The sequence below is a fragment of the Manis javanica genome, chromosome 9 (genome assembly GCF_040802235.1).
Source record: "Manis javanica isolate MJ-LG chromosome 9, MJ_LKY, whole genome shotgun sequence".
NCBI lineage: Eukaryota > Metazoa > Chordata > Mammalia > Pholidota > Manidae > Manis > Manis javanica.
The window spans coordinates 4,787,881-4,808,943 of record NC_133164.1 but is presented as its reverse complement, the minus strand read 5'-3'; positions in this window follow the sequence as shown (position 1 = coordinate 4,808,943).

Below are 21,063 nucleotides of genomic sequence, written 5' to 3'. Positions count from 1 at the left end.
CACTCAGCAGCTTTAGAGTATTTTGCTTAACGGAGCCAGTGGACTTTCTTCCACATAAAGGAAATTATGATTCCACTGTAGAGTCAGAGGGGAAAATAAAAGTCATCAAAAATCTGACTTGAGTAGGCATTTTCTTTGAAAATGTGAGGCGTGCTTTGATTCATCCCATCCTTTGCCAAAGGTGCTATGAGAGGGCAAGTTGGGCTCTCGATTCCAAAGGAATAATTTATATTGTTTAATTCCCACCCTCTGGAAAAGAAGGGGCACACTTCTCTGAGCAGGAGGTAAGAAGGGCATATGAAGTTGGGTAATGGATCTAAACAGGAATTCTCTGCAGCTGTTCTAAAATGGAACAAAAAACAGGGTGGAAAACAAAGCAACTGAGGAAGCAAAGGTTGACCACGCAGGAGCAGAGGGGTGTTGGTCCAAGTACATTTGTGGAACGAAAGAAACCCAATTTCCGTCCAAGAGACACCTCTGACCCTTCGTGCAGGAGGAGTTGGACACAGCATCTGGCCTTTGATCCACCGACAGCATCCTCTGGGCGTGTGCGCCTGTGCCAAACTGACAGCCACTCGGGGAGATGAAGATGAGTAATTTTCCCCCAGTGACAGGAACACTCTCTCCACGTCTTCTCTGAAAGTTTATGGGCACTGATTGTATTTTATGATAATGAGAACAAAGCGCATCATGGCTAATGTCAGAAGGATTTTCCCCTCCAGCGAAAGAATTGTTTTCCATCTTTCCATGTGTTGCATCCTCAGGAAAGACACTTTGGCATACATTTCCCCAAAGAAAATCTTTCTTCAGATAAACATTAATAACGGAGTATACCTGCAAAAGCCCAGTGTTTATAAAAGTCCTTTAATAGCTTTAACGTGCAAACGAAGAACAAGCCAGGAGACTGTACCGTGCAAGCAGACACTTGCTAGGACTTTCTCCTTGTGATAATTAAGGAATAGCCCTGTGGTCCTGTGATATGTCCCCAAAGTTAAGGCGGTTGTTGCTTCCTCATTATCTGGGTGCTTGTACGGGGTAAGGCCACAAGAACGTGTTAAAAACAGACAGTCATTTTTCTTGGTGTTCACATTGGCATCTTGAGGCACAGGCTGCTTCTTGCAACGATCAGGACCCAGACGATCGCAAGAGCACTTCCGTGAAATCATGATCTAATGCAAGAAACAATACAGTGCAAATAAATGCTTTTCCTCCTCTTCAGCTGCTGGAGTTTTCCCTATTGTGTCTGTCTTCACGTGGTATTGAAAACTGGGAAATGTCTTGACAAAGGGTTTCTCTCACTTCCAGGTTAGAAGTTGCTTTCTCACCATTCTTTGTTTCCCAGATAGGTTCCTATACTTTCTCTCCCCATTCAGCTAAGACCATGACTCAGTTCAGGGATGCTCACCACCCAGGACTGCCCTGATTGTTGGGGTGGTGAGTGAAGGTCAGGCAGGACTGTCAGGGACCCCTTGGAAATGTCAGCATTTGTATTCAGAGAATGAGCCTGTTCATTTTTCCCTCTGTGGTTGATCAGAAAGATGAAAGTTGAGCAGAAAGTTTGCATATTGTTATCAGGCCATTAAGAAATGAAAGCATACAATGAGGCCTGTGCTCTGTTTTGCATGCACAGGAAACTTGACGCCCTCCTTCCAAGGAGAGATGTTTCCAGAATATTTTGCCTAGGGTGCCCCCTGGAGTCTGGTGCATGTGGCAGTAGTGAAGAGTATCCAGGTTCCCCCAGAGGGCCACCTCTGCCCATCCTGCTGATCCATCCCAGATGCCACCACAGGGACTGCCTTTGAAAAACTCATTGTTCAAGGAGAACATTGATTCATTCATTGAATCAAAAAATATATATTGTGTGCAGAGCAGTGTGAAAGATGAAGAAGTGCTGGAGACATGCTCCCATACCGGGGTTACATCACTGCCTAACTGAAACTCATGCCAGGCCTAAGTGATGGCATCGCAGAAACGATATTGTCCTGGCTTCCACCATACTGTGCCATTGTTTTCCTGAACATTCCTGAATATGCTCTGCACATCCTCTCTGCCTTTGTCACGTCCCCCAAAGCCTGGACGTATTTTGCCAAGAATGAATTGCATGTTCTTGTGATGGTACTTTAACATTTGTCTTTTAGTGTCTTCATCCCTAAAATGAGGAGTGTACATCTTATCAGCTCATGATCTCTGCTGCTTTCCTCAGTGGGTGTCCAGAGGGTGGCTGACATGACAGGGTCCAGGTGTTTGGCTCCCAGAGCCACTTCCCTTTATCTGTTCTATTTATTGCTAACATTGCTTTTAAGTCACAGAACCAGACAGTACCATAGGCCCCCATGGCTATAAAGTTCTGTGATTCTAGTGCTTAGAGTTCCTGGGAGCAAGGGTCTAAAGAGACCTGGATGCCCTTGTTAAGGTGCTCATCCTTCAAAGCCTTCAGGGCTGCCATCACTGATCCCCGATGTTGGGAACTTCCATCTGGACATTCAGGGGCTCCTGATAGCCTGCTTCATCCTAGCTCTCCAGAGTTATCTTTCCAAACTGCTCTACAATTTGGCCAAACTAGACTATCTCAAATTTCCAAAGTAACTGATGCTTCCTGCCTCAAAAGATCTTTATTGATGCTATGTTCATGTTTTGTCAAAATCATACCCATCCTACAAGATTCATCTCAAAAACTCTAGATTTACTTCCACTCCACTTGCTATTTTTGTATTGTTGTATTATTTTGTTTGTTTAATTTTTATTAGTGTACAGTTCAGGAGCTTTTAGTATATTCAGTGTGATACAACGATGATCATTATCTGATTCTAGAACATTTCATCACCCCCAAAAAAGAAATCCCAGATCCCATTAGCAATTAATTCCCATTCTCCCCTCCACCCAGGCCCTGACAGTGCTAATCGAATTTCTGTCTCTGTGAATTTTCCTTTTCTGGGCATTTCATATAAATGGAATCACACAATGTGTGATTATTTGTGGTTATATTCTTTTACTTATTATGATGTGAACTCTGAAAAACTTTCATCCATGTTGTAGCATGAATCAGTACTTTATTCCTTTTAATTGAGGAATAATAGTCCATTGTATCAATATACCACATTTTTATTTATTTATTCATCAGATATTTGGGTTGTTTCCACTCTTTGGCTATTATGAATAATGCTGCTATGAATATTCACGTAGACTTCTTTCTGTGTGGAAATATATTTTCAACTTTCTAGGGTACCTACCTAAGAGTGGATTTGTTGGGTTATACGGTATCATGTTTAAGTTCTTGAGGAGCTTCCGAAGTCTTTTCTACAATTGTTCAACCCTTTTACATTCCCACCAGTAATGTATGAAAGTTCTGATTTCCCTACATCTTCACCAACACTTTTTACGGCCCATCTTTTCAATTATAGCCATCATAGTGGGTGTGAAGTGATATCTCATTGTGGTTTTGATTGGCATTTCCTTAATAATCGGTGATGTTGAGCATCTTTTTCATAAGGTTATAAGCCAGTTGCATATATTCTTTGGGGGCAATGTCTATTCACATCTTTTGACCATTTTAAAATTGGATTATTTATATTTTTATTGCTGAGTTATGAGTTCCTTATATATTCTCAATTCAAGAACCTTATCAGATATAATTTGAAAATATGTTCTATCATTCTATGGTTTATATTTTCACTTTCTTGTTAGAGTCCTTTGAGATACCAAGTGTTTAATTTTGAAGAAAGCCTATTTATCTTTTTTCTTTTGTTGCTTATGCTTTGATGTCATACTTAAAGAAACCATTGCGTAATCCAAGATCATGAAGATTTAAGCCTATGTTTTCTTGTAAGACTTTCATAGTTATCTTACATTTAGGTAGTTGATTTATTTTGAGTGTACATGGTATAAGGTAGAGCTCTAACTTCATTATTATGGAATGTGGATAGCCAGTTGCCAGCATCATTTATTGGAAAGACTTTTTTAAAATATGTATTGACACCCTTGTTGAATATCAGCTAACTGCAAATGTAAGGGTTTATTTCTGGACTCTCAGTTCTTTTCCATTGATCTGTATGTCTGTCCTCATGTCCATATCTCACTGTCTTGATTACTGCACCTTTGTAAGAAATTATGAATTCTGAAAGTAGAAGTCCTTCAATTTTGTTCTTCCTTTTCAAGATTGTTTTGGCTATTATGGCTCCCTGGCATCTTCATGTTAATTTTAGGAGAAACTTGTCAATTTCCAAAAAAAAAGCTAGTATTTTGAAAGGCACTGTGTTAAATCTGTAGGTCAAATTGGAGATATTTGCCATCTTAACAATGTCAAGTCTTCTGGCTCATGAACACAGGATGTTTTCCACTCATGCAACTCTCCTTTAACGTTTTTCAATAATGTTTTATATTTTTCAGTGTTTGTTTTACACTTACTTTGTTAAATTTACTCCTAAGTATTTTATCCCTTTTGACACTGTGGTAAATGGAATTGTTTCCTTAATTTTATTTTCAGATTATTCATTATTAATGTATAGAAATAACACTTATATTTGTATATTGATCTTGTGGCTTCCTGTCTTGCTGATCTTGTTTATTAGTTCTTAACAGTATTTCTCTCTCCCTGTGTGTGTGTGTGTGTGTGTGTGTGTATGTGTGTGTGTGTGTATGTGTGTGTCTGTGTCTGTGTGTGTGTGTGTGTGTGTGTGTGTGTGTGTGTGTGTGTGTGTGTATTCTCCAGGATTTTTATACCCGGGAGCATGTCATCTGAGAATAAAAGGCTTTGCTTCTTTATTTCTTATCTGGATGCCTTTTATTATTTTTCTTGCCTAATCTTCCTGGCTAGAACTTCTAGTACAATGTTGAATGAATATATATGATAGAAGTGGACATATTCATCCTAGGTGTTTCTCATTTAAGGGCTAAGCTTTCATTTGTTCACCATTAAATACGATGTTATTTGTGGGGTTTTTTGTAGATTCCTTTTTTAGGTTGTAGAACTTCCCTTCCGTTCCTCTTTGTTAAGTGTTATTATCATAAAAGGACTTTGGATTTTGTCAAATATGTTTTCCACAACAGAACTGTTCATGTGCTTTTTTCATCCTTTATTGTGTTTACGTGAAATATGACATTGATTGATTTCTATGTGTTGGACGAACCTTGCCTTCCTGAAGTAAATCTCACCTGGTCCTGGTAGATAATCCCTTTAGGATATTACTGGATTGCTTTCGCAAGTATGATCCTGAGGATTTCTATGTCTATGTTCATAATAAATATTGAACTATAGTTTTCTTTCCTTGCGATTATCTTTGTCTGGTTTTGTTCTCAGAGTAAGATTGGCCGCAGAGAATGAGTTAGGATGTCTTCCCTCTTGTTTTATTTTTTGGAAGACTTTGCAAAGGATTGATATTAATTCTTCTTTTAATGTTTACCAGTATGATATCTGGGATTTTCTTTGTGGGAATTTTTTTTTTACTCATTATAGGTTCATTCATATTTTTATATTTTTCTTTAGTCCATTTTGATAGTTTGTGTCTTTCTAGGAATTTGTCCATTTCAACTAAGTTGTCTAATTTCTTTGGCATACAATAATTCATATTATTTCCTTTTATTTAAAGTTGGGAATATCCCTTATTTTATTCTTGTTTTTTAATTATTTGAGTCCTGTCTCTTATTTTCTTTGTCAGATTAGTTGTCAATTTGTGGATTGTTTCAAAGAAGAAACTTTTGATTTCATTGATTCTCTGTATTATTTTCTTTATGCTCTATTTCATTTATTTTGGTTCCAATTGTTACTATTTCCTTCCTTTGGCTTGCTATTCTTTTTCTGGTTTCTTAAGATGGAAGGTTAAGGATAATTACTTTAAATCTTCATTCTTTTTCAATGAGGGTACTTACAGCTATGAATTTCCTTCTCAGCTTTGGTTGCAACACCTACATTTTGGTATGCTCTACTTTCATTTTCATTCACCTAAAAGTACTTTTTAATTTCATTTCAGATTTCTTCTTTGATCCATTGATTATTTAGGAATATGTAGCTTAATTTTAACATATTTGTGAATTCTTCAACTTTCCTTCTGTTAATGAATTTCTAATTTCATTCCGTTGTGTTTGGAGAATATACAGTGTATGATATCAGCTCTTTTAAATTTATTGAGATGTGTTTTATGGCATAACATGTCTATCCTGGAGACTATTCCATGTGCACTTGAGAAAATGCATATTCTGAGCTATTCTTTAGAAATGTCTTAGGCCTAGTTGGTTTACAGTGTTGTTCAAGTCTTGGGATTCCTTGTTACCTTTTTCTGTCAAGTTCTTCTCTCCATTATTGAAAGTGGGGTCGAAGCTTGAAAGTCTCCAAGCATTATTGTTGAGATATTCTCTTGTCCCTTGAATTCTGTTAGTTTTTGCCTCATGTATTCTGGGAGTCTTGTTAGATGCAAGCATATTTAGAATATTTTTGATGGATTGACCCTTTCGTCATTATCAGATATTCTTTTTTGTCTCTAGTATCAATTTTTAAAGGTTTTTTTGGTGTGATATAACCACCTCACTACTCTTTTGATTACTGTTTATGTGGTATACATTTTTCTACCTTTTTTCTTTCAATGTATTTGTGTTTTGAAATCTAATATCTGTCACATAGTTAGATCATGTTCTTTTTTCCAGTTCATTCTCCTCATCTCTGCCTTTTGATTGGAGTTTTTAATTCATTTGCATTTAGTGTAATTATCAATAAGATTGAATAAATGTCTGCCTGTATTAGTTCTATAGGACAGCACCACAGACTAGGTGGTTTAAACAATAGAAATTAGTTTTCTCAGTTACGGAAACTAGAAGTCCAAGATTAAGTTGTCAGCAGGTTTGATGTCTTTTGAAGCATCTGTCTTAGGCATGCAGATGTCTGTCTTTTCACTGTGTTTTCATATGATCTTTTTCTGTGTGCACATCCGGGATCTCTTTTGTGTATCCAACTTTTCTAATTAATAAAGATACAAGTCGTATTGGATTAAGATCCATCCTACTGACCTCATTTAACTTAATCAGCTCTTTATAGGACCTATCTACCAACAGGGTTGCTTTCTGAGGTGCTGGAGGTTAGGAGTTCAACACATGAATTTTGAGGAGGACAGAATTCAGCCGGTAACACTGCTATTTTGCTATTTGTTTTGTTTGCATATTTGTTATTTGGTATCTATTTCACCTATTCCTCCATTACTGCCTTCTTTTATGTTAAATAGATGTTTTCTTATGTACCATTTCAATTCCCTTGCTGTATCTTTTATTAGCTTTTGAATTATTTTCCCAGTCATTTCCTGGGAATTACAATTTTGCATCTTAGCTTATATCAATCAAGTTCAGGTTAACAACAATTTAATTTCAATAGTACACAAAAACTTTGATCCTTTCCAGCTCTGTTCTATCTTCCATCCTTGGTACTTATTTTCGTCATACAAATGACACCTTTGCATATTATGAACCCATGGACACAGCTTTTTAATTATTGCTAAGAAAGAAGAGTTACAAATAAAATAAATACCATTATATTGTCTTTCATATTTAGCTGTGCATTACCTTTACTGATGCTCTGTATCTTTCATGTTGTTTTGAGTTGCGGAATAATGTCCTTTAATTTCAGCCCAAAAGGCTCCCTTGAGTATTTCCTGTAGAGCAGATACACTAGGGAGGAACTTTGTTTATTGTGAAATGTTTTAGTTTTACTTTCATTTTTGGAGGAAAGCTTTTGCTAGATTCAGACATCTTGGTTGACAAGCTTTTTCTTTCAGCACTTTAAGTGTGTCAACCTGTTGCCTGTTTTTCTTGGTTTCTGGTGAGAACCAACTGTTAATCTTAGCGAGGATCCTTTCTATGTGATGAGTCACTTCTCTCTTGCTGTGCTCAAGATTTTCATTTTTTTTTTTTTTGGTCTTTCAACAGTTGGATTGTTTAAATAAGGTTAGTTATAGACGTCTTTGAACTTTATTTGGAGTTTGTTGAGCTTCTCGGAGGTATATGTTAATGTTTTTCATCAAATATTGGAAGTTTTCAGCCATTATTTACCCAACTATTCTTTCTTCCTCTCTCTCCTGTTCTTCCAGCACTCCCATTAAGCATCTGTTGATTTTAATTATCTTGATAGTGTTGTCATTGCTTTTATGGAGGAGCAGATTTTCAGAGGCTCTTAGCATCCAAAAGTGACTCCTTTTTGTTGTACTCTAATATGTGTATATCATCTTGTTTCTAAAAATTAAATCTGCATGTTAGTCCCATGCTTGCATTTATCTTTGTTTGTTTGTTTAATGTCAAGGTAACTATAAAATCCAATGGCTCATTTCTGTTTTGAGTTCTGGAGTATTGGGATTTTGAATAAAGAGCCCCTTGGTAGTTCCTCTGGCAAAGAGTTAGAGAAAACAGAAGCCCATTGAAATGCAAGCAGATTCTGGCTTTGGCTTCCAACTCTGGAACTCAGACTTTTGGTATCTGATCAACTGATCACTTCTTGAGCAGAAGCATCGATGAGTGACATGGTAGAGAGACCATGTTTTTCTTAACACACCCATGAACTCTATTATTTTTCAAGTACTCCTCCATCAGAAATTTGGAGGGTTCTTAGAAAGAGTATATGAGCATACACACCACAGGGGAAGGGTGGAGTTCATTCTTTCTGAAATGATGGTATTGCTGTTATAATAAATTAAAAGACAAATGAAAGCAAAAACTAGTAATGGGAGTTAAGAATGCAAAATAAATTTTCAAAGATATTACTCTTATTATTTCTACATTTCAGCAATAATATGTGAACACATATAACATTATGAGTGGGAATTCAATCTAATTAAAACACAAATATCCATCCTTATGATATGAATTATGTCAGTCAGAAGTGACTCAGAGTTGCAAGGAAGACATTCTTTGTTCCTTTTGCACAAGTTAAAGCATATAATGAGCAAAAACAAAGGGTTGAACTAGTGTGTTGTGTCTATATCTGAATTGTTTAACTAGTGTATGATTTTATTAGGAGATGAATATTAGCCCTTTGTAGCTTAAAGAGTAGTTGTGATGGTGGAAATTAGTTTACTTACCAGTTTTGTGTATATGGGCAGAGAAAATGGTCTATATCCTTCTAAAATAAGCCAATTTTATATTCAAATTATTGGAGAAAAATATTAAGACCCAAATTATATCAACTGTCATTTATGATGTTAATGAAATATTCCCACCCTGTGGCTCTTTAAAAAACTGGAAGGTTTTTATAAAGTAATTATGGTGTCTTTCTACTTAAAGGTGAATTGTCATATTAAAAACAACAAAAACAATAATTTGTCATTTCCTTCAAATGCTAACTTTAGACACTTCCCAGGAGCACTTACATGTATGCACGCCTATGTGGCATTGTGTGATGCAGACACGGAGGATGCAAAGGAAACCAAGCTGTTTCTTACCTTATGGAATATTCACATTTTGGAGCAAACAGCAGAGCAAGCAGATGTATTACAAGCTGCTTGTTGGGAAGGCCCAGAAGTAAACAGGGTACAGGGACTGAGAATAAAATACAGTTGGGTTTTCTACAGGAAAAAAACCTAGCCAGACTGTGAGGGGCACAGGAAGTTAGATGGAGGGGAGGCAGGCCTGCTGCATGTGATCATTTATTTTGGAGTTCAAGAACTGCATTGTCCAGTAAAAATGTAATGTAAGCCACATCTGAGGCACAGCAGCCATGTTAAAAAATGTGTAAAAGAAACCAGTGAAATAACTTCAAAAACATGTTTTATTTAACTCAACATATCTATAGTGTTACCATATCAACCTATAATCAATATAAAAATTATTAATGTGTAGTTCAGACTCTTATTTTTATTAGCTTTCAAAATGCATACTCTTAGCTAAATTTTCATTGTGAATAACTGATCTGAATTAAGATTTCATAAAATTAACAGTTGAAAATTAGATTCACCTGCTTGTGTTGCTCCAAATATATTCAAAGCTTTCCAATAACTGAGAATTTGCATTTAAATTAATGAAAATTAAAATTTGAAGTTCAGTCTGTCAGTCTCATGGGACACATTTTGCATTTAAAAGCCACACTCCTGAGTACTTCAAAGGGACAGTTCAGGGTATCCAGTGTCGGTGCCTTCCTTGAATGGCAAGATGCTTGTTTGCTTGCAGTCACTGGTTAGTGTTTGTTGAATTAGGCTAAATGACCCAGGGAAGTTAAATGACATGTTCCGCATTCCTCAGAAAATTTAATTGGTGAAGATAAACTAGAACCCAGGCCTCTAACTAGTAAAATCCTAGAATAATATCCAGTGTCTGAGTTTCAGAAAAATGAATCAAAGAAATTTTCCAAGTCTACATCTTGGGTTTAGAGAGAGAGCTCTGAGAGGAAGAGTTCGGATAGCAAGTATCTGCATTTACACTCTTAAAAGCCAGGAAATGTAGTAATAATGGAATAAAGAAACAATACACTTCACTTGGCCTCTTTTACCTACAAAGCATTAGTTTGCCTCTGTGGAGAATCTGACTGAAGAGTCTGGATTGCATCTTCTTCTTTAACAAAGTCAAAAGAAGTGTGCAAAGTTGTGTGAAAGGGATTTGCTTCAAGGCTGGAGAAGTGAATGACCTCAGGTGTGGTGGGGTGTTGGCCTATGCAGCTGCCTTCACGGGGTACAGCTGGATTCAGCTTGTTGGCTTTCTGCAGGAACAGTCTTTTTAGCATCCTTAGCCATAGCACTCTAAGAGCTGGAGAAAGCCACTGTCGGTGTGTTCCGGAAGCTATAGCGGAAATACCATAGATGGGGTAATTTACAAAAAACAGAAAGTTATTTCTCAGTTCTGGAGGCCGGGAGTCCAAGATGAAGGCGCCAGCATTAGATGCCTAGTGAAGACCCGTTTCCTACCTGGCTGTCTTTTTGTCTTGTCCTCGTATGGTGGAAGGGGCTAAGGAGCTCCCTGGGTTCTCTTTCATAAGGGCCCCAATTCATTCGTGACAGCTCCACCCACATAACCTAATCACCTCTCAAAGGCCCTGCGTCCTAAGAACATCCCCTTGGAGAGTAGGGGTTCTAGGTCTGAATTTGGAGTGGACACAAACAATCAGTCTATTCAGACATAAATACACAGGCACATTTGGATGGGGAGTTTTTCCTGGAGGAGGATTAGATGAGATGAATGAAAGAATTAGAAGGCTTACATTATTAGTCTTTCCTGTTGAAAAGTTGATTCTATTCAACTTTTCGAGTACCCCTCCCTTTAGTTTTTTTTTAGAGGGAAGAGAACAATTGTGTAAGTACAATATCATTGGCTAGAAATAATTTCTTTTTTTGGTTTAGAAAACTTGGTCTGGTTAGAATGTTAGTTTTCATTAGAATTGGAATGAAAACAGTCGATGGCAAGACATTGCATTTAAAGCAGATATGGCCTGTTTGAAAATGAATTACCTTAAAGAAAACCTGTTACATTTAAAAAAAAAGAAATGTAAGGTTTTTGCATCACATATATTTGTTTATTTTGGTTTTGGAATCTTGTCATTAGAGAGAAAACATTAGTGTTTCATAGATTGATACATCAACAGGCCAAGACCAATGAAAACTACCATTTGGGGTCATGTAGTCACTTGCTTTCCTCTGGAGCGTCCATGATTCCATATGAACCACTATAATTGTCTCTGTTGATCCCGTTGAGAGTCACATTCTTTATAAACTTTACCTACTTCATTACAATGTCACATTTTAGTTCAACTTCCTAATATATTCTTTTGGCAAGACAGACGGCAATGAGTTTTTAAGAGCCTCTTTTCGAGGCTAAGCCATGGTAGTATTATTTTCAGCAGTATGATGGCCATGAGTGGTTGAAGTTAAGTGTTCTATTTGGGAGCAGAATGAAGGATACACTCTCAAAATGTCTAAATCATCTTGACCTCTGATGAGATAAAATCTAATGTAATGGTCACTAAATGACTGTCTATGAGAACAGGAGTCACACTGAGGGGAAATATGAGGCATTTTTGGATGCTGGCATGAATAATTTTTGCTGGTAGCCATAATCTAAAAAGCTTCCTGAACATACTCATCTATCCTCCCCCAATTAACCAAGCACAAGTTTCTTCAACTTTTTAAATGAGTATTTTGATATCTACCGTGAACTAAGAATAACTCTGAATGGCATGCACTTAAAATAAATGGCTGCCTCTTCAGTATAATTGAAGAGATTAGTGGCATCCAAATCCTCATTTGTTCCAGGGAAACCTAGACAAAATCATCTACTTAAGTAGGGTATAGTATATAAATTAGATTAATTTGCTACTATGCATTTAGAGTGATACAATTTCTGAAATTTAAAATTGACATGGAAAATCAGTCTTGATATTGCTTCCTGAGGTAAAACTATTTTACAGAGGAACTTTTAAAATTATGAATGATTGGATTTTGAGTAGAAATTTGCTCTACTTGCAATTAGAGTATGTGTGTGAGATAAGTCTGCATTTTGCTGTATAGAATATTTCCCTTATACCTTAATCGTGTGTGGAGTGGGTTTGACAATTTTCCCATCCTGACCTACCATGACTCTCCCCAGTGATGCCAGGAGCCGCAGTAAAACAAATGCTGGGCTTGCATTTAGCTCAGGTGGGCCTGTTCGAGAGAGCCAGCCCATGGGGCTGGTCAGAAAAGCACTGGGCTTCGTGAGTCAGAATGCAACCTGAAAACATACAGAGACCAAGTGATACGATCACTGTTACTACCATGGAAGTTCTTAACTAATTGTTTCAAATCTTTGTATTTGTGAGGGACAGATAGCACATAAGAAGGATTGCAAAGAAAACAAAATCTAAAATTAGATGCTACATTTCTTATCATTTTGAACATGTAATTTCTGGTTATATCCTTTCTATTTAGAACCATGCAGATTCACTTGATTACAGATAAACATAATCTCTCCATAGCTTAGAAAGTCTAGATACTGTCAACTCTATCTTGAAGCAAATACAATCTTATGTTTTATGAAACAATGGATAAAATTATACCTTATATGCAAAACAAACATTACTACAACATATCCTTTAGCTAACATCTTTATGGAATGTACTGTTCCACATAAATGCATTTTCCTGATAATGAAAGCTTTTCGCCTTCAAATCAACTAAACTTAGAAATAAAGTATTTTATTTTTATCACACATCAATATACAAGGGTATATGCACTTCTCAGCTACCTGAGCAGAATTACTCAACATTGTTTAGCTTTTTCTTGATGACTTAGAATATTTATAGGGAATTATAATGCACTAACTCTGTTAGTACAGTGCATCTCAAAGTTGAATGCACGTAAGACTAACCTTGGGGTTTGTCAAAAATAAAAATTCTTGGGGCTTGTTACAGAAATTCTTATTCAGTAGAGTTGAATCTGTATCTGTGGCAAGCTTTCCTCCTGATTCTGGTCCAAGCAGTCCGTGGACTCACACTAGGAGAGGCCTTGTCTTCAAGAGCATCATTTAGAAAATGACGATGATCATAACAGCTGCACCGCTCAGGGTCAGGCACTGCATTGTTGCCTAAATTAGCTCACTAACTATTCACAATGACCCTATGGGCACGTGCGATTTCCTTTCCCATTCCTGATTTGGAACTGAGCACCAGAATGATTTAAATGTCTTACCAGGTCACCTAGTCACCAAGTGGTAAAACTGGAGTTCAAAACTAGCTCACCTGACTCTGAGACTTGACCCTCATCTATAGGTCCAACGTAGATATGCAGAAGTAAAACTTTCTAAACATTTTATAGGCGTATGACTGGCATTCCCCATGCCTTGCTCTCCAAGGGTCTGTGAAGGATGGATCACTCACCCTAGTGGGAGGACCTGCTAACAGTTAGGCATGAGCAGAATTTAAAAGCAATTTTACTTAATAAGTCATTTTTCCAAGTAGAATGTATAATGCTGATTATAAAATGATATGAACTCACTATGGAAAACTTGGGAAAATAGCAAAGTACCATGGAAAATGTAATATGCAAACTAGTCAGAGGTGATGCCACTTCCTTTGGTGTCTCTGAAATAGTTTCTGTATATTTAAACATAAACATGCAAGTACAGATTTGTGTGTCTGTATGCAAATATGCAGGCGTTATTTTCACAGATAATGTTATACTCTATATTGTACCATTTTACATGATTGGAATAATACTGTCCATAATGCTTCATATTATTCATATTATTCACTTAGCATTATTCTGTGAGCATTTTCCCAGGATATTAATAATTTTTGTGAGCTTTTTTCAGTAAAATTACAGGCATAATTTTCAATCATAGCTGTATTTTAATTTGCATGAATCAGAACCTATTTTTTTATCTTGTTTCCATTTTTAGCTAGTATAAATAGTACTGGGAGAAACAACTTTGTATACAAATTTAGTCTGCAGTTTGAATTGTTTCTTTAAAACAGAGATCCAGAAGAGGAGTTCCTCTGTTAAAGAGGATAACTTTTCTTAAGGAACTTAAGAAATATTTCCTACATTGTTTTCAGAATCACTGTACAGCTTTATACGTCCATCACCAATATACGAGTCGACTTCAGATTGCCCTCTGATACTTGTACACAACGAATATTATCATCACAAATGAATATACACGCATTTAACAATTAAAATAATATGTCTTTTACTTCAATTTGTGGTGCTTTGATACTACTGAAATGAAATCTTTTCCTATATACTTTGTAGCCAGTTCTTTTTCTTCTTGTATGACTAACCTATAGTTATTCCCTCTCTTTTTTATGTATCCGAGGTAGGTTTTTATATGTAAACTGTGGCCATTTTTCTATAAACATTGTCAGAGACTCCTTTAGGATTGAGAGAGTGAGTTTAAGGTCCCCAGCTTTATGACAGCACTTTTGGGTGTTCAGAAGTGTGTGATTTATTTCTCGGCTTTTGGCCCTGTTAGAAACAGTTAATGCTAGTATACTAGTAAGAAGGCGGCTTACATAAATGCATGGTATGTTTGGCTCTGAATAACAATTGAAGTCAGATTGCTGTTCCCTAAAACCACCCGTTTTTCAGAAACTTTTGCAAGGATATAAAATAAATCAAGTTTTTAAGTTTTTTCTTTTATTTCAGCTGCGTAGTTTCAGGTTCTATCTCTTATGTGACAAAAATACCATCTTTATTTATGATATAGAATATCAAGCTCAGAGAAGATCAGTGACTTGGCCAAGATATCATCAAGAAAACTATATCTTCAAAGTTATACTTTTTTACTTTTTCTATTATATCCATTTCCCTATTTTTACAAATACCACCTATTATATGCTTTGGCATTTTCTGACAATTTAAATATATGTTTTAATAGTATGACTCAACTTTTTATAGAAACATTTCACAGAATTACTTTTAAATAACTGTAGAAGAAATAAATATTCCCAGGCTTAAAGTTGCCACGGAATAAGAAAGAATAGTGGTTGGTTCAGACCGACTTTCAGAGAATTAAAATTATACGCTATGAAACGCCACATTTAACTCTGTAATTAAAAATGCATTTCTTTATTCAGAACATGATTATTTTATTTCAATAGGAAAAGAAGCAGCAACATGGAAGTAACTAAATTCCAAAGAACCTAGTAAAATCCTCACTGGCTCCAGTTCACAAATCTGTCTCAAAATCATATATAACTGTTTCTTCTATTTAAAAAGAGAAAGAAAACACAAACTAAAGGAAACTTATTTTTAAAAAGTAGCTGCTGGAGGTTGGGTGTGAAAATCTTAATGACCTTAATGTCTTAAATAAATACCTAAATTAGAGATAGAAAAAAAGGGGGGGAATAAAACATCTTTTTTAAGAGTATAACTTCTTAATTAAAAAATACACATACAGCAGAATGGGTGGTATGCAGAGATTTTAATGAATCTGATTGAGGCAAATCTATCCTATGCCGTTAGACCTTGAGGCCGAAGTTAAGTAGCCTGAGCTGTAGGGCCTGCTGAGCTGACTGCCAGGTGGGGCGGGGGTTTCGGGGTAGCTCAAGGCCCCCATCTTCTGGAATCACATCCCCAAAAGAGCCCTTGATGCGAGCCTCTCCTAGCCGCCTCTGTTTTGCAAATCTTGGCCTTCCCTCATGATTTTGTGCCCCTGGACAGGATTCTGTGGGTGGCAGGGGGCATCTGGGCTGCAGGCCTTCCCTCTCCCCAGCAGTGGTACCCAGTAGAGCAGCTCTGAGCAACCGAAGTCCACGCCTGCCCGGGGTGAGCATGCCGCCTCCAGGTGTGTCCATTCCTCACGCTCAGTCAGGGCCCCAGCAAGACGGAAAAGCAGAGCCTTATCTGTCAGTCTTGGAAAAAAGTCTCAAGACTGTCACCATGTTTCAGTCGGTGGACTCAGCCCAGGTCAAGCCATTCCCCACCACCCACCCAGCCCATTCCTGGGCACCTAGCCTATCCCCCTGTGGATAAAATGAGGGTTCCTGTGGCCAGGATTCTCACCTGGCCCTGGTTGACTAGCTCCCTGCACACCTGTGGGCAGTACATGGCTGTTGAGTCTATATAAAGGGCTCCACCCAGTGCTCTGGGCGTGACATGGTGGTAGGGCTGCAAGGCTGCAGGAGAGCAGAGCAGAGGCCAGAGTGGTGGCAGCACTGAGGACAGAGACCCAGAGGACGGCTGTGAGGACAGAGGGGCCCAGAGGCAGAGACCGGCTTGCTGCCTGCAGACTCGCTCTGAGTGAACAGGATTTTAGTGACTGACCTGCCACCTGGAAATAAAGTTGGGTAATAAACCCTTCCACCCCAAAGAACATTTTGCTGCCAATTTCTTTGGTCACATTGAATCCATAGTGAACTTGCCCAGGGCTGAAACCCATTGGCAAGACACCCCGAAAGCCACCTCTTTTCCAAAGAAGAGATTTGTTTTTTTGAAGGGGAGAGGGTGTGGGAAGAGTTAATTCCTGTTAACTTGCAGGTCATAGATTTTCTTTCCCCTGTAAGAGCTGGACCAGGTTCTCCAGTCTGCTGGTAAGCAACTGGGGGTGCCTCAGATTCAAGGCCCCCATCCCATCTTCTTTTCATGGTCTTTCCTGGACTCCTGGTGGCCTGACACAGTGACAGGAGGCCTGTCTGCCTGCCCACAACTGCAGCTCCCACCCAGCAGTCCCCTCCTGGACAACAGACACCCTCTGTCTCTTCTCTGGTGGCACTCTCCTCACCCGGCACCCCCATGCTGGGGCAAGTTTATTTTCCTGATCTGCTGAAAAGACAAGGAAATGCTCTTGAGAAGATACCAGCAGGCTTGCACTCCAGTCTCCCACTTCACAGTACTCTGGTCGGAAGGATTCTGTTTGAAAGGCTGCTTCTTATCTTCTTTTACTTTGAAACCCCTTCAAAGGAGAGTTCTGACCCAGACAGCAGCAGAGATGTCAGGTAAGTTCTGCCGCACAGAGCGGAGCTCTCAGCGATGTGAGGAGCTGCTGGAGGCAGTGGGCCCCGAGCTGGTTTCCCTGTGGACGACTTCCCGGCACAGTCTATGCTTTATAAACAACAGCCAGGTCAGTGTCACCATTTTGAGGCTCTTGTAGATTTTTGAGGTAGAATTCCTGGCCAGAAGCTTTTGACAAGTTTTGTTTTTCTCCTTCAAATAAGTCTCTTTACCTGAGATTTATGGTTTTTTTTTTAACTTTTTTTAAGCTTTGATTTATCTAAAAGGCTCTATCTTTGGTGTCCATGCATAAAGTTTTGCCAATCAAGCTATTTTATAATTATGTGACAGTGTAAGTAAATAAGGTATTGCTCTGGGAATGAAACACCCGTGTGTTCTCTTAAAGATTAAAGTGTATGTATATGGGAAATAAACTCGGAAGTAAATATATTTTGGTGATAAAATCCTAACATACTGTCAGCATTGACATTCTTAGATATACCACAGCACAGCTAAGGACAGTGAGAAAAAGTAACCTGACTGTCTGTAATATGTAATGTATTCAGATTATATTACAAGTTATCATTGCTCAGCTTTATCTCGGAAATATAGTTTGTCTAGTAAATAGTTACAGAATGCTACTTTGAGGTCAAGTCGATTAACTTTTCTTTTCAGCTCTGACCATAGAAAAGTTTTCTGGAAGAAAAGTACTTGTAGAAACTAACCAACTTCATTCCTATTAGTGGCTCAAGTTAAAAAAGAAATACAAGTGTGACTCTATTTTGTTACTTAGTGACTGGAAATAGACATATTTGAGCAGGAAAGAAATATTTGCCAAAGGGACTGGTTTTGGTGTCCTGCCTCACCCTGGCTGACCCACTGAACTTTTGGTTTCAGTCTTCGTTTTAGTTTCAGCATCTGCCCTGAGGTGAGTCGGTGTTTCCCAGTTGCAGAGAGCTTATTTTGCAGAGAACTGGGCTGGCACTGCTGACAGTGCTGGGGAGCCTGGAGGCCTCTGGGAGTTGATGGAGGAAGTTGCCCATGCAGTGCAGCAGCTCCAATTAGCCCAGCCTTCTCTGGTGGCATAACTAGGAGTCCGGCCAGGACACAAGTTTGATTGCTTATATTTCCTTCTCATGAAAGAAAAAAAAAAATCAAGAACTCCAGGCTCTTCAAGATACTGCAATGCATACAGCAGCAAAGTCTAATTCTCACTGTGATTTTTAATCGTTTTTGCACAGCTTAGAAATTTTGGCAGCTTGTCCATAAATGGGACTGAATGGAAGAGAGGCAATACTAAATTGGTTGGCGCACAACATCCCAGCAAACTTACCCCAGAAAGTCCCTCACTTAAGTGGAATTCAGAAACCCTGTCTCTGTTTCTTTTGCAATATTAAAATGATTCAAGACAAGCAGGCTGGGGAAATTTTATAATCCTGGATCAGGTGTGCCACACTTGTGCATAAAGCTTAAAATCCATTATAGTGAAAGTGTGGATTGAACAGGACTTAATTCAGAAAGGAATTAGAAAGCCTGACATATTTTTATGAGGTGTTTCAAATTGGTTGGTTAATCCTCATGACCTGTGGAGGGAGGATCACAGAGGAGCCGGTGGAGGCTTCAGCCAAACTGGAGCTAGAACTCAGCCAGAGTACTTGGTCCTTTAAGTCCAAGAAACCAGTGAGGGAATTTCTTACATTGTACTTGGTTGATAGATGGCAAATGATGCTTGATTTTAGGGGAAAAATGAATTTTAACTGGTTAAATGTAATTAAGGTGTATCTTTGAGCCCTTGCATTCAGAGCAAGATAAGTTCAGAGACTTTGTTTCATGGTACTTTTCAAATGGGAACATTCTCCATTTTTATTGACCCAACTTCTATCAACCTTTAAAGATGATCTCAAATTCTCTCTCTTCCATGAAACTTTTTCAGCTTATAAAAAAGAGCTATGTTTTGCTGCTAAACATTTTATTTCTCATCTTCACAACAACTCCATGAACGTTTTAAAGATAAGAAAGTTCTAGATGTTAAACACTTTTTTACTAATGAGAGTCGGAGTCAGAAATCAAACCATGAATGCCCTGATCTAATGCACACATATTTGGAAAGAACTAAGTCCTCTTCCCCATATTGTGTAATTTATCTGACATTTCATTCCATCTTTCTTTATTGTTATTTAAGTATTTTTAACATTATTCTTATAACTTATCAATAATTCAGTTCTTTGAAAGCTGAAAGTAAGGTTATATTTCTAATGAAAACTTCCTAGCTGTTGGCAGAGGTTGCAAAAGGTAGATATTGAAATACTGGTGAAAGGACTTCACTATTATTAAGCAAAGTAGGAAAGGGGCATGTGTGCTCGGCCAGGGCAGTGCAGTCCTGACCGCTGCTATGGCTCATGTGTGGTTTGATAGAGAACCTGACTATCCTAGAGAATAGAGAAACTGACTCCGTGCTTGTCCTGTTCTGAGTATTCCCAGTATTTATGGAATCTTCACTCCAGGTTGTGATTAATCTGCACTTAAGGGCTGCATAACCTTATGTGGAGCCTTGTATGAAAAAAGATGTTTATTGAGTAAATAAATGATTGAATGCAAAGATACCCCTTACACAGGGAGACTACACTCATTCAAAATAGAGAAAAATGTTCTCTTTCTGTACTTGATTAACTTGCAGTATGAGTGTGAAAGTTCATCTCCTTTTAGAGAAATTTCTGTATAAATAAGCTTTAACAGTGGCTATTGTATGGCACTGCTCATCCAAGATTTCTGTTTGTGTCAATGGTCATCCTCCTTATCTTTTAACAGAATTTACCATGCTTACCGCTAAGGGAATTTCCTTTCCCTGTAGAGATGCTATTTTGGTAACTGTTGTCCTGTAAAAGTGTCACAACCTGCCTAGTAGGAAAACATCAATGAAGTGCTTCATCTTGAAACTGTAGATGATCTTAGAGAATGTAGTGAATAACATGACCAAAGTTGACACAGAACTGATTCTCCCGGAGCCTAAGGTGAAGCTGTCATAGAGGCTTTGGCGTTCACCATGGGGAGGTAGGGTGAGAGACATATGCAGAGAAGAATTGCTGCATTATGATGCTTGCCGTTCCAGGTGGGGAGGAAAGGACTTGGTGTCTGTGCAACTGAGTTGTGTGCACAGAGAACCCACTGGCTTCACTCACTTCCAGTATACATTTGAAAAAGATGGTGGAGGGAGACATAGTCTTAAGTGATGACACAGTTCCATTTCCTTTCCCAAATCCTACATCACACCTGAGCCGAGGGCCGCAGGAGATGATGCACCAATAGTTGCTAAAAACCATAAAATCACAGAATGTTAGAGCTAGAAAAGGTTTTAGAAATGGCTTTAGGTTGGCTCATTTTTGTTTGGGATTGTTCTTGCCTCCAGCATGAGAAACCCATAAGAGCTTATGATTTTGATATAATTCTGACACAGTGTGTACTAAATAGCACTGATTCAGAGTAATGTGTTCATTCCTGTATGCATCCACTCATCCTACAAATACGTGTGTGTGGAAAGACCATTCTATGTCAGTTTCTGCACCACTACTTTCCAGGATAGAAGAATGAGCAAGCCAAGGACTTTGCTTGTGGGGAACTTAGTCTAGCATTGAAATCCCACATGTAAACATTTAAATCTATACCAGAGAATACTTGTTAAAAGATGAGTGTTTATAAAATGTTA